The following is a 13,170-nucleotide window of genomic DNA, read 5'->3' as shown; positions in this document are numbered from 1 at the left end:
CCTCCATCCTCACACCCTTGTACAACAGCCCACATCGAGGGAACATCTCTTACCTCAACATCTTCAGTTCTGCTGCAGACACCCATGTGTCGTAGTTTAAGCTAAACCCAGGACACCATGTCAGCTGAAAGGATAAACACTCCACTAGAGCATCCACCACGAAAGCTGCTGGGGCTTCCCAGGAGAGGCTTAGCTAGGAAACCACAGCAGAAGTGTTGCTTCTTTGGTTTGCCCTGTGTGGAAGTAGCAGAGCTTGTAATTTACCCACAGCCACAGTCAGCAATGCTCCCTTGCAGGAGGTGCCTGCCCCACAGGAGTCACCAACCTTCTATCATAGAATGGTAGAACGGTTTGGGTTGGAAGGGACCTTAAGGCTCATGCAGTTCCAACCCCTGCCATGGGCAGCGACACCTTTCACTAGATGTGTTCCTGCAAGCCCCATCCAACCTGGTTTGAACACTGCCAAGGATGGGGCAGCCACAGCTTCTCTGGGCAACCTGTGCCAGCGGCTCACCACCCTCACAGGGAAGAACTTCATCTTAACATCTAATGAAAATCTCCCCTCTTTCAGTTTACAGCCATCAGTTTAGGGCATCCATTCGGGTGTAAAAAAAATATTGTTTTTGCAGTTGGCCACAAGATGGCGGTTTAGGTGGGAAAACGTCGGCAGGCGCTGGGTTAGCGGTTACAATGTGCAGGAACCGTACCACCAAAGGAGGTTGGCCGGCGGGGCAGTGAGCTCTCAAGTGTTGAGTAATGCTATCTGTAATCAGGGCGGACTTCGCGCTGGTAACTGAGGCGCTTCGGATAGGCTGTAAACCTTGGAGTACCTCGCTATAGGGAAACAAGGGAGGGACTTTTAGGTCGGAGGTAGGTAATGAAAGGGAGAAACCTTGTAACCAGCATGTGCCTGCTTACCAGGACACCCGTTTTTGCTGAAACATTAAATAAATAGCTGCTTCATTGTTGAGTCTAACATTACACTTTACAAGAAAAAAAAAAAAAGTTTATAACACAGGGAATCCTACTGCCATGAGAAGGATAAGAGCACTCAGAGGTGAGGGGCTTGTAGGAGATTGGGAGCTGATGCCTTCTGAAGGTCCCAGCAGGGTGGTGGGGACTGTGTCCCTGTCACTTCTTATCCTGCTGCCTTGAAAAGGGCTCTGGCTCCATCCCCTCCCTGCCCTCTGTGGGGTGCTGGGGGCAGCTCAGAGAGAAGGTGGCCCGGCTGGCTCTGGTTGAGGCTGCCCAGCCCCAAGCCTCCTGGCCTCACCTCACAGAGCCCATGTCCATCCCCTGCCAAGCTTACTGCCCCGTGCTAGACTTGCTTCAGTGCCTTGCTGCAATTCTGGCACTGGGGAGCCCAGAATGGACCTAGTCCCCCAGAATGGTCTTCCTAGTGTCACAGTGAGGGGAAGATTCCCTCCTTTCATCCCACTGATTGCCTTCTTGCCTGTACAGCCCAGTGCAGGCTGGTAGTGCTAGGAGAGGATGGGAAAAGTCATCACCACTCCCTGGTGGAAAGCCCTGCAGCCAACAGAACAGTTTCTTTCCTTCCAGCTCTCTGCTCACGCTTGGGTTTCCAGGCCATGGTGATAGTGCAGGAGGTTGGAGGGGGACTGTCCCTGAAGCCATCACTACCTTTATGGCCACTGGGACTTCTCTGCCGAAATGGCTGCAACACTATGAGGTGAGAGGGGACATGGGGGATGTGTGGTAGTTGAAGGCTCTGACTTAACTATTCCCTGGCTTCTCTGGGTGCTGCAGCAGGACATCTCACCTGATGACACCTCTGCCCTCCTGCAGTCACTTTGTCACGAAACACCAATCTGCTGCTCAAGCTGGACTAACACCACTGCTCCCTGCTCCTTTGCGCAGGTGCTGGCAGCACTCTCCTGGGCACTATAAAGCCTCTGCCATAAACTCCAGCATCTCTCCAGTGCCTTTGCCCAAGTGCCCAAGGGCCCTCCTTAGCTTTGGTTTGGGAACTGGCGCAGCCCTGTGGCTCCTGCCTGTGCAAGAACCAACAATGTACCCCAAGGTGCAGGGTACTCATGACTTCCTCACCTCAAGGCATGGTCTCATTCCTACAGCTTCCCCTTTGTCATGGTCCATTTGGATCTCTCAAATATATAGGACAATATACTCTGGGATTTAAACTTTTATTTCATGATCTTATAATCTGTAACTCTTAGTGTCTGGCACCTGTGAGAAAAATGAAATCAATTACCTAGCTGGCAATGAGAGTGCTTCTCCTCTCTCTTCCATCACAGTGGAGGCAATCTCACTGTCTGGCTCCCTGGTAGTCTCGGATGCTCCATGGGAGATCCTGCTGTTCAACATGGATTTCCTGACTGATGCCTGCAGCTCATACCTTGTGTCCATGTCGATCAGATGATTTGAGGGGCAGTAGGTCTCTCTTATGGCTCCCTGGGAATAAGAGCAAAGCAAGTGAAGACATACCAGTAGCTGGAGAACATCTTTAAGGGAGACAGTGTCTGCCTGCCAAGTGCTGTCATGAACCACCTGATAGCAGAGGCATCCAGAGACATGCAAACAGCTCAGGTGACCTTGCTCTCTTTCAAGGCCACCAAAGCAAGCTGTCTCGGTCCCTGTCTTTTGCAAAATACAGAGTGGCACAGAGATGTTCTTTGATTGTTCATTCAGACCCAGCAGAGGTCCTAAAAGAGAGGCTCTTTCTGACTAAGCACTACAGGGAGTTTCAAGTGGGGATGAGCTGTGCAGAGAAGGTGACTTGGGGATCTTTCTGGCTGAGCAGAGCTGTGTTCAAGCTCAAGGTTTATTTATTCTGCCTTGAGGAAAAGCTATGTGATCTCACCAGCCCCATGGAGCGGCCTCAGTAGGGTCTTGAGTCTGGGACAGGTTTTTCCTGGCATCTCCCTGGAGAGGGGGGAAAGGCACTGGGAAAAGCCTCCCTCATCTGGCCACAGAGCTGCTGCCCACCCAAGCATACAGCACAGCTACACTGAGGGGTCTTGCAGAGGAGATGGGGTCATTCAGCCGGTCTGAGTGCCTCAGCCTGTTTCTCTGGAATGTTTATCCTGTGATGCTTTTGCAGGGTGTGACAGATGATGTGAAGATGGCTGCTAGTAATGCCCTAGTGGCTCTGACACGCTTCCACTTCCACTTTGTCATGTCCAAGCTCCAGAGCCACCTGCAGGCCATGAAGAACGTGCCTGATGAGATTGTGCTCCTGACTTTGGGCAAAACGGCCCGCAGCTATGGTACAGCACACTCAGTCTCCTGTTTTGAGCAGGGACCTGTGCTACCACAAGGAAGTAATCCTCCCCTTCGTAACTGCTGTGTGTAAAACCAGGTGGGCTATGGAGTTGCTGAGCCTCTGTGCTCCATGCCAGGGACAACTGGAAGCTCTGTCTTATCCAGCCCATTCCCAGTTCCCAAAGGGTAGGAACCTGATGGAGACAAACCCATGGAGTCTTTGCCCCCACTGTCTTTCCCATTTCTTCAGGAGGTTTCCCTGTGTCATGCTTGGGGAAGCAACTCTCCCCATGCCCTCTGGCATGTCCTGCATGGCGCAGCAGTCCCCGCCCTGATAGGGGTGGATGGAGGCCAGACTCTTGTGTCTCTCACTGACCCTCTCTGTTCGTCTCCCCCTGCCTACTCTGCAGCCCTGCAGTGCATCCCCTTTGTGAGGATGCCAATGTTCGCTCTGTGCACCATGCTGAGCCAGGCAGGGAGTATATCCTGCGCTCTGTCTGCAGGGGTGATTCTGAACTCCTTGGCCAGGGTCCCTGGGGCAGAGGCTGCGGTGGCCTTCTGTGCCTCCATGTGTTCTCAGAGGGAACATGGTGGGTGTCAACCCATAGCAAGGTCAGACCTTGGTGGTCCCAAGCTGCTGTGAGTGTGTGGAAGGAGCAGGGGAAGTGTGGCAAGTTTCTGTGGGCAGCATATGTTGGTACCTCACAGAAGAACTCCTGGGTCCCTTTCCATGGCTTCTGTTCCCCTGCCTTCCTCTGGGATTAAAATCTCTGCTATGAAGGTAGGGGGAAAGGGGGAAAAGAAGTGGCCATTGACGAAGAGAAGGTGTGATGGGGAGGAGGAGAGAAACAGTGGAGTGTTTGAATCCAAGCACCTCAAGAGAAGAGATTGCCCTCATATCCAGATCTGGTCCTAGGATGTGGCCTACTGAGTTTGGGATTGTCCTTAAAGAAGGCTTGGTTGAGAGTTAAAAGTTCCTTCCCTGCTGCAGATTCTTATATGCTCCCTTTTCCTTTCTCATGGCACAGTTCTGGAGGAATGATCAAGAGGAGTCAGTATGTACTTCTGCAACCAGTAGCAATACCCCTTCCTTTGCAAGGGAGTAGCAGAGTTCCGTGAAGGAACTTGGCTGGGCTTCAAGGAGGAAGAGGTGAGAAGTGCTACTTCCTACTCCTGGGGTCACAGCAGAGATGTCCACCTCTGTGAATCTGTCTATGCCCAGTGGGGTGTGAGCAGAAAGGTGAGGGGAGGGAGGATCCCTGACTAGAAGCAGCCGAGTCCTGAGTCCTCTCTGCAGGGAGGGCTAAGGTACCAGCATGGGGAAAAGTTCTCTCTCTCCTCTGGAGTGAGCCTTTCTCCTGCAGGGCAGAAAGGAAAGAGAAAACCTTCCCAGTAGGAACAGCAGACTGGTGTCTCAGCGGGTGCTGAGTGCTAAGCAGACCTTCAACTTTCCAAGCAGAGCCTCTCCCTTCCCTCTTCAGGACAAGTAGGCTGTTCTCAGGGTGGTAGCTGCTATGACGGAGGTCCACCTGCATGAGAAGCAGTACCTAGAGTGTTCCTTGGAGCTGGTCTTCTGGCTCCTGCACCAGTACCAGGTAGTCCTAGAGACCTCCAAGGTCACCAAGGTGGAGGTTTTGCTCAGGGCCCAGCACGGCTGCTGGAGTGTGTCCGTGTGAGTGCCATGAGGTGCTGAGGAGCTGCGGGGTGCCAGATGGAGCAGAGATCTTAGAGAAAGAACAGGGAGAGCAGAGGAGGCCTGAGGCTCTTTGGGAAAAAAAAAGACCAACACGGGGGGGTCCAAGAAGGAGGCAGTCACCCGCTCAGGAAGGGAGGCATTGCCACCTCCCTGGAGCTCTGTGTGTGGGAAGAGCTTTGCTCTAATGCCCGGAGCCATATCCAGTCTTGTTCAGTGAGGGGCAAAGTCTGATGAGTGGGAAGTGGTGGGAAACTGAGTTGTCAACCACAGGCTTTGTTCAGAGGAAAGAGGCCCTCCCAATGCTACTCTGAGAGCTTTTGTTGAGATATTGCTGCTTGGGAGGTCTAGCTTTTTGTGGGAAGATCTGTGGAAAATGGTTCCCTGGAGTGGGGTGGCCATGGGAGCACCTGGCTGGGACCAGGTCCCAGCAGTGCTGCTTGTGTTATTCCAGATCCCTCAGGACTGCAGGACAGTGGGGACCGCCTATTGAGGCAGGCACTAGAGGAGTCCCTCCGTGAGACCTGGCTCCAGCCAGCATCAAGGTGTTAATAAAAGTTCATCACAAGATGCCTAAAGGGGACTGTATCTTGTTTTTCTGCTGGCCATGCTGCAAGCCCATGTGAGCCTTGGTCCCCTGTCCTGGCAGGCCCCACTGTGTGTGATCCAAACTGAGCACTGTAAAGTTTGCTCAGAAAAAACACATGCTTGCACAGTCATGCTCTTTGATAAAGGTGAGGATGTTAGAGGGAATTGAGCCCCTTTCTGGGTTCAACACCAAGCTGAGGGGGTTTTTGCTGTTGAGGGAACACCATCAGGGGCTGAAGGGCTGGGTGTTTCCTTGGGCACTGGCAGTGCTGAGGGCTCTGGCAATCCTGTGAGCTGAGGCACTGGGCAAGAACCGAGCTGGACATTCTCCAGTGGCAGGCATTTGCATGAGGAGGTTTGGCAGGATCCCATCTTGTCCTGCCTCTGCAGGGGGTTGGCGCCAGGCATGTGTGAGCCCAGGATCCCTGCGTAGCAGGCTTTGCACTGCGCTCAAATGCACTGAGCCTCCTTGAACCCCACAGAGCTTCTCAGCCCTGCTGGTAACTATTATTTCCCCCTGAGTTTCTACTCACACAGACCAAATGTGTTGGTTCAGCTGCATCCCATGAAAGAAAACAAAGGACCAAGAAGCCAGAGACACAGGGAGAGAGGTTCCTGTAGAGGATAGTTCCTGGTGATGATAAATGTCTTTGGTGAAGGTTTCTCGTGTCAGACTAGGCTGGGAAAACAGATAGAACTATGGAGTGGGAAGGCTACAGTAGGCAACAGCTCAAGTGGGCTAGTCTGTTTTATTAGCTCTCCTGACTGCAGCAGTGGAATAGGATAGGGTAGGACAGGATGGGATGGGATGGAATGGGCTCAGGTTTAGTTTTCAAAGTTTCCTTTTCAGATTCCCCTGCTTAATTTTTAGGATCCAAGCAGCCAGAGTGTCCAAACCCTCACCTGCAGTGTCCAAACCCCTCTTGTAGGGGTCAAAGCCCCGGGTTGTAGGTCCCAAAGCCTCATTGTTAGGGTCCAAAAGTCTGATTCTGTGGTTGAAAGACTCCTTTTTAGGCTCCAAACCTTCATTTTAGTGTACAAACTGCTCATTTCGGGATCTGTCCTGGGTTCAGCTGGGATAGGTAGTGGAAGCCTGATTTCCTTTATATCACCACATTAATGAAGAACAAACAGATATAACTGGACAAGTGCAGCGGTGATGGAATCAGAACTGTCCTCAGCATGCAATAATTCTACACCACACACCATCCATCTTTCCTGCCCTGAGGGGCAGTTATGACAGATGGAACCCCAAGTCACAGATTGAATGAAGTCAGTGAACTTTTCTAGGGATGGGAAAGCATTTAAGGGAATGCTACCTGTGTGTGTGTATAAATAGATATATATCCATCAAAAGAGGGGAAAGGTGATGGTGGGAAGTGTGAGACCTGGCCTGACCCGAATGATATGGAATAAGGGGTGGATACTGTCCTGATTTTGGCTGGAACAGAGTTAATTCTCTTCCTAGTAGCTGGCACAGTGCTGTGTTTGGGCTTTAGTCTGGGAACTAAACTTCAGTCTGGTAACACACTCATGTTTTAGTTGTTGCTCAGCAGCACTTACCCTGATCAAGGACTTTTCAGTCTCTCATGCTCTGCCAGTGAGGAGGGGCATAGGAAGCCAAAAGGGAGCAGAGACAGGACACCTGGCCCAAACTAGCCGAAGGGGTATTCCATATTACAGCACATCATGCTTGGGGTAGAAACGGGGGGGAGTTACTTGGAAGGGACCAGTCGCTGCTTGGGTTGGGCTGGGTATCAGTCAGCGAGTGGTGAGCAATTGTACTGTGCATCACTTATGTTTTCTGGATACTAATTTCTCCTTTTTTTTGTTGTTCCCCCTTATTAATATTGTTACAATTTGTATTATTTCTATTATAATTTTGTTTTACTTTATTTCAATTACTAAACTGTTCTTATCTCCACCTGCGGGTTTCCATCCTTCCATTTCTTCTCCCCATCTTGCCCAGGAGTGAGCAAGTGGCTGCCTGGTGCTGAGTTGTCTGCTGGGTTTAAACCATGACAGAGGAGCACTCAGGTTTGCCCTCATCTGCTCTTGTCTGAGGCACATGGTGTGTAGGAAGGGGATCTCCTTTACACAGACACCCTAGGTGCCCATGCTCCCTCGGTCCCTCTGTCCATCATGTTGGTTTAGCCAGAGAGGATCCAGGCATCTGGGCACTGACAGAGGAAGGGAGCACAGGCACAGGCACAGGCACAGGCACAGACACACAGACACACAGACACACAGAGCTCAGCTTTGCTGAAGGTGTTTATTGATCATGAGAGGGAAATGGCCCAGGGCTCCCAGGGGATCAGGTGGGGCCCTCCATGGATGATCATCTCATGCTGCTGGAGGGGAACACAAGGGTGTCACTACCAGTTCCAGTCCTGAAAGAGCCCAAAATGAGACCCCCGTCAGTGTCCACTGGGACATGAGAGGGTCCTTGTTCACTCTGTCTCTCTTTACAGAGACCTGGGGAAAGAGAAGGGATTCAGAGGCTGCAGTATACCCAAGAAAGCCCTTGGGTCTCCTGAGATCCATGTGGCACACAAGAGCCCCTTACCCCAGGATGCCTTGAGACCTCTCAAAGCCCTTCCCAACCCTCTGGTCCTGGGGGTCTATATGGCACCACAGTCCCTGCCTGGCCTGCACAGTGACCCTCTGGATCTGTAGATCCCCACTGACTGCAAGGAAAGGCATAGAGACAGCTCTGTCCAGCTTGCCCTGGGTCATGGATCATGGACAGTCCCTCCATTTCACTGTCCTATACTCAAGCCTGCCCATCCCAGAAGGTTCAGGGATTCCCTGGGTCCCAGAATCCCTTGTAGGGCTGGAAATGCAATGATGCTGCTCACCTAGACGTGAAGAGCTGCAGCCTGATGTTTCAGTTAGACAAGCTTCCGCACCTGGGAAGGAAGCTGGAGAGAAAGGAAAGGTAGAGACACGCTTGGGTGCACTGGGAGGCAGGGGAAAGCAGTGGGCAAGGGGGTCCACAGGGAAGGTGTTTTCAGGGAGAAATGGGGTACCTATGTGTGCATGGTGGTACACAAAAAGCAGCGGAGGTCCTAGGAAAGGGGCCCACCTGCATAGGTAACTTTGTACTGGGGCATCCTGGGGCACTCTGGATTGTAATAGGATGGATGGGAATGCAAGGTTTCCCCTGGGAAAAGGAGCTTCCCTGGGAAAACACTGTGGGCAGGGGGCTGCTCCCTGGGTTTGCAGTGTGTTGCATTGAGGTATAGTGGGCACACTAGGATGTCCTGAAGTGTTGTGGCCATGAGAGAGGAGCATGTAGGGACAGTAGAGCTCATGATACCTACCTCAGGCCTCTTCCCCCACTTGATTTGGGGTCCCTCCTGTAGAGAGATCATGAGACCTCACTGATCACTGGGATGTCCCCAGTACCAGCAAGGGATGGGAGGAACAAACTGCCCTCCAGTTCCCCACACTGAATGCCCTCCAAAGCCCATCCCAGTACTTGCCTCCTGGCTAAAACCTCCACTTCCTTCCAAGGGTGCCTAGGGAAGGAGAGCAAAGAGGTTGTATGGATTGGACTTGGTGGGGCTGTGGTTGTGGCCATGAGAGGGGACTGTCTGGGGACAGTAAAACATGATACCTACCTCAGGCCTCTTCCCCTGCTTGATTTTGACTCCCACCTGTAGAGAGACCAAGAGACCTCACTGCTCACTAGGATGGCCCAAATACAAGCAAGGAATGGAAGGAACAAACTGCCCTCCAGGTCCTCAGACTGGATGTTCCAGACTGGATGTTGGTAGGGCTGTGGTTGTGGCCATGAGAGGGAAGCGTCTGGGGACAGTAGAACTGATGATACCTACCTCAGGCCTCTTCCCTTGCTTGATTTTGACTCCCCCCTGTAGAGAGACCATGAATCGCCGCTGATACCAGCAAGGGACAGGGGGATCAAACTGCCCTCCCATTCCCCAAGCTGGATGTCCCAGACTGGACCTTTGTGGGGCTGTGGTTGTGATCATGAGAGGGGAGTGTCTGGGGACAGTAGAACTCATGATACCTACCTCAGGCCTCTTCTCCCGCTTGATTTGGGGTCCCTCCTGTAGAGAGATCATGAGACCTCACTGATCACTGGGATGTCCCCAGTACCAGCAAGGGATGGGAGGAACAAACTGCCCTTCAGTTCCCCACACTGGATGCTCTCCAAAGCGACCCCAGTACTTGCCTCCTGGCTAAAACCTCCACTTCCTTCCAAGGGTGCCTAGAGAAGGAGAGCAAAGAGGTTGTATGGATTGGACTTGTTGGAATGCGGTTGTGGCCATGAGAGGAGAGTGTCTGGAGACAGTAGAACTCATGTTACCTCAGGCCTCTTCCCCCACTTGATTTGGGGTCCCTCCTGTAGAGAGATCATGAGACCTCACTGATCACTGGGATGTCCCCAATACCAGGAAGGGATGGGAGGAACAAACTGCCCTCCAGTTCCCCACACTGGATGCTCTCCAAGCCTACCCCAACACTTGCCTCCTGGCTAAAATCTCCATGTCCTTCCAAGGGTGCCTAGGGGAGAAGAGCAAAGAGGTTGTATGGATTGGACTTGTTGGAATGTGGTTGTGGCCGCAAGAGAGGAGCGTCTGGGGACAGTAGAACACATGATACCTACCTCAGGCCTCTTCCCTTGCTTGATTTTGAGTCCCACCTGTAGAGAGACCATGAGACCTCACTGGTCACTGGGATATCCCCAGTACCAGCAAGGGATGGGAGAAACAAACTGACCTCCAGCTCCCCAGAACTGGTAGTTCTCCAGACTGGGGACTACCCCAGTACATGTCTCCAGACAAGACTCTCCACTTCTTTCTAAAACTGCCTTGGGAAGGAGAGCAAAGAGGTTGTCTGGACTGAACTTTGGTGGAGCTGTGTGCGGGGCACAGATGTCTTCAGAATCTCCAGGCCCATGGCTTTCTCCCAGTCTGAGCAGGAATATCACGTCTGCTCCCACAGCCCCATTCCTCCAGATTTCACCTGGGATACCTTGTTCATGCATCCTCACCTCCTCCAGGGTGAGGATGGAGATAAGGATAGCCTGGGGAATTTGAGGCTGGACCCAAAGACAGAGCACCAAGGGAGTGGGCTGGCAGCACTGAAGGGAAAGGACAGTGTGGGGTGTCAGCTAGCGGAATAGGAATTCAAATGGAGGGGACACGGGGACTTCAGGCACAGTGGTTGGTAGGGGGAAAAGGAAGAGGACTGCAGAGGACCAAACTGAGGGGATTGGGAGAGTGTTTGGGAGTTGGGGTTCAAGGAAGGGGATCTGGGGACACTACCACAGTAGACAGGATGAAAGTCAAAGGACTGAGGAGGGGAGATAGGAAGAAAGTTGTTGGAAGTGGTCAAAGGGAGGGCATTTGAGGACCCTGGATAGGACACAGAGGAGATCCTGGAGAGGAGATGTCTGAAGGGGCTGCAAAGATGGGATGAAGAGGCACGAAGAAGAGAAACCAGTGGGGACTCTCCTAGGGAGGAGATAGGTCCAACCATCCAGTGAAGAAGCTGGGGTCTGGGCATCAGGAGCTATCCGGAAGGGAAGTGTGGGAATAGACAGAACTGTGCAAGGAAGAACTGCATTGCCTGGGGCTGGAGAAGCCCCTTGCTTGGGAAAGGGAGAAGCCAGCTCAAGGGGTTTTGTGCTCACCACTACGATTTCATTCTGCAGGATAGCTGATGTTTTGCGGCCACGATCTGTTCCCAGCCTTGGGCCCTGCCACGAGGCGTTATGGACTCACCTTAGCATCTGCTGGAGTGCACAGCAGGGTAGTGAAGAGCAGGGCCATGCTGACCACTGCGACCTTCATGTTTCTCTGTGGTGTGGTGAGTCCTGGGTGAAGCTAGAGAAGGTGAGGGGCAGATTTATCCCTCCCAGGACTCCTCCTTGCCCTCCCCAAGAGGCCCCATGGCAAAGCCAGACTTGGCAGAGACACCAGCCCTGGCAACAAGCCCAGCCTCGACACAGAGTCACCTCTGTCTTCAGCATGGCTCCAGCCACCTTCCCTGGCATCAGTCCAGCTTCCTGCGCAGGGCAGCTGGACATGGAAAGACCCAGACATCTGGAGGTGGTGAAGGGGGACAGATGGAGGAGGCCTGACAGCTGGACATCCTATGGTGACCACCTACTGCTCCAACACACAGTGACATCTCCCCCATCTCCCACAGCCCCTCACCTCCCAACACTGCCATCTCCCAGTGCCGCCTGCTTGAGGCCATCCTGCCCACCCAGGTAACCTAAGTCCCACTCTGCAGTTGCCCCCAGATGATGGGTCTCAGTGATTCTGTCCCAAAAAAAGCTCTGGCTACAACCCCATCCCTGGCTGTGACTTGGACACTGTCTCCCAGGGCCCCTGTCCCCAGGGAGTGTCCCTTCCTTGGCCCAAGCCAGCACTGTCCCTGAGCAGGCTGTGGCTGTCCAGAGGGACACAATGAACAGGGCGCTTGTCCTCAGGCAGCCACTTGGAGCTAACTGCAGGGACTGCAGTGATCCCACGGCAACAGGAGGGATGTTTGTTCTCACTGTCATCCCTCCTCTGTGTGTGTGTGTCTGATAAGCTGTATTTGCCTAGGACCAGTGGCGCAAGGAACCTGTTCAGCAAGGTTGGTGCTTCCAACATGTTCCACAAGCTTGGTGCTTCATGAGATTGCCTAATGCAGGATGGGGAGGAGCCTGGCAGAGCCTGCAAAGGAGGACAGTCCTGGAGGCACCAGGGAAGAACAGGTCCAGGGCACCCCACACACCTACAAGGGCTCCCTTGCTCCCCTGAGACAGGCTGGAGCCCAGAGGTGGGGACAGTCCCAGGGGAGCAGCTTCACAGCCAGGGTGTCCCTCTCTTTCATTGCAGCCTGGTGACAGGGGTTTCCCACAGGAATGGAGCTTAGAGCAGCCTGCAGCCTGGGTGATGGAGAAGCCTCCCTGGGGCCACTTTGTCCCCTTCCATCTACCCCGCTGCCTGCTCTGCAGCTATCCCTACCTTACCAGGACATTTTCCTTCACAGCACCCCTGACCTAAACATCACCATCCTGGGGATACTGGGCAGCATCATTTGCCCAGTGAGGGATTGTATGCTTCAGCTCTCCACTCTGGTAAGAGCCACTGGGTGAAGCTGCTGTCTTGGTTTGCACAAATGGACTACTTGGTTTGCACTACCTGGACTTGTACAAAGCATTTGACACTGTACCACACGACATCCATGTCTCTAAATTGGAGAGACATCAGTTTGATAGGTGGACCACTCGGTGAGCAAAGGACTGGCTGGATGGCCACATGCAAAGAGTTGTGGTCAATGGCTCAGTGTCCAGTTGGAGACCAGTAATGAGTGGTGTCCCTCAGGGATCGGTGCTGGGACAGGTCTTGTTCAACATCTTTGTCAGTGACATGGACAGTGGGATTGAGTGCGCCCTCAGCAAGTTTGCCGATGACACCAAGCTGTGTGGTTCGGTTGATACGCTGGAGGGAAGGAATGCCATCCAGAGGGATCTTGACACACTTGTGAGGTGGGCTGATGCCAACCTTACAAAGTTTAACCATGCCAAGTGCAAGGTCCTACACCTGGGTCGGAGCAACCCCAGGCACAGCTACAGGTTGGGCAGAGAAGAGATTCAGAGCAGCCCTGAGGAGAAGGACTTGGGG

General features: G+C 53.0%; 1 long non-coding RNA gene across 1 annotated transcript; it reads right to left on the bottom strand.

Moving 5' to 3' along the window:
• Positions 1-8,598: 8,598 nt before the first annotated feature.
• LOC130610511 (uncharacterized) lies at positions 8,599-10,377 on the bottom strand. The gene is made up of 3 exons (XR_008975061.1): positions 10,155-10,377; positions 9,491-9,755; positions 8,599-9,078 (listed from the first exon to the last, which is right to left on the bottom strand). It is a non-coding gene; the product is annotated as an uncharacterized LOC130610511 (long non-coding RNA).
• Positions 10,378-13,170: the final 2,793 nt, after the last annotated feature.

The sequence above is a fragment of the Pezoporus wallicus genome, unplaced genomic scaffold, assembly GCF_028554395.1.
Source record: "Pezoporus wallicus isolate ANWC-B61680 ecotype Strahan unplaced genomic scaffold, APGP_CSIRO_Pwel_v1 contig_3573, whole genome shotgun sequence".
Taxonomy (NCBI): domain Eukaryota; kingdom Metazoa; phylum Chordata; class Aves; order Psittaciformes; family Psittacidae; genus Pezoporus; species Pezoporus wallicus.
This window is presented reverse-complemented; position numbering and strand designations above follow the sequence as displayed.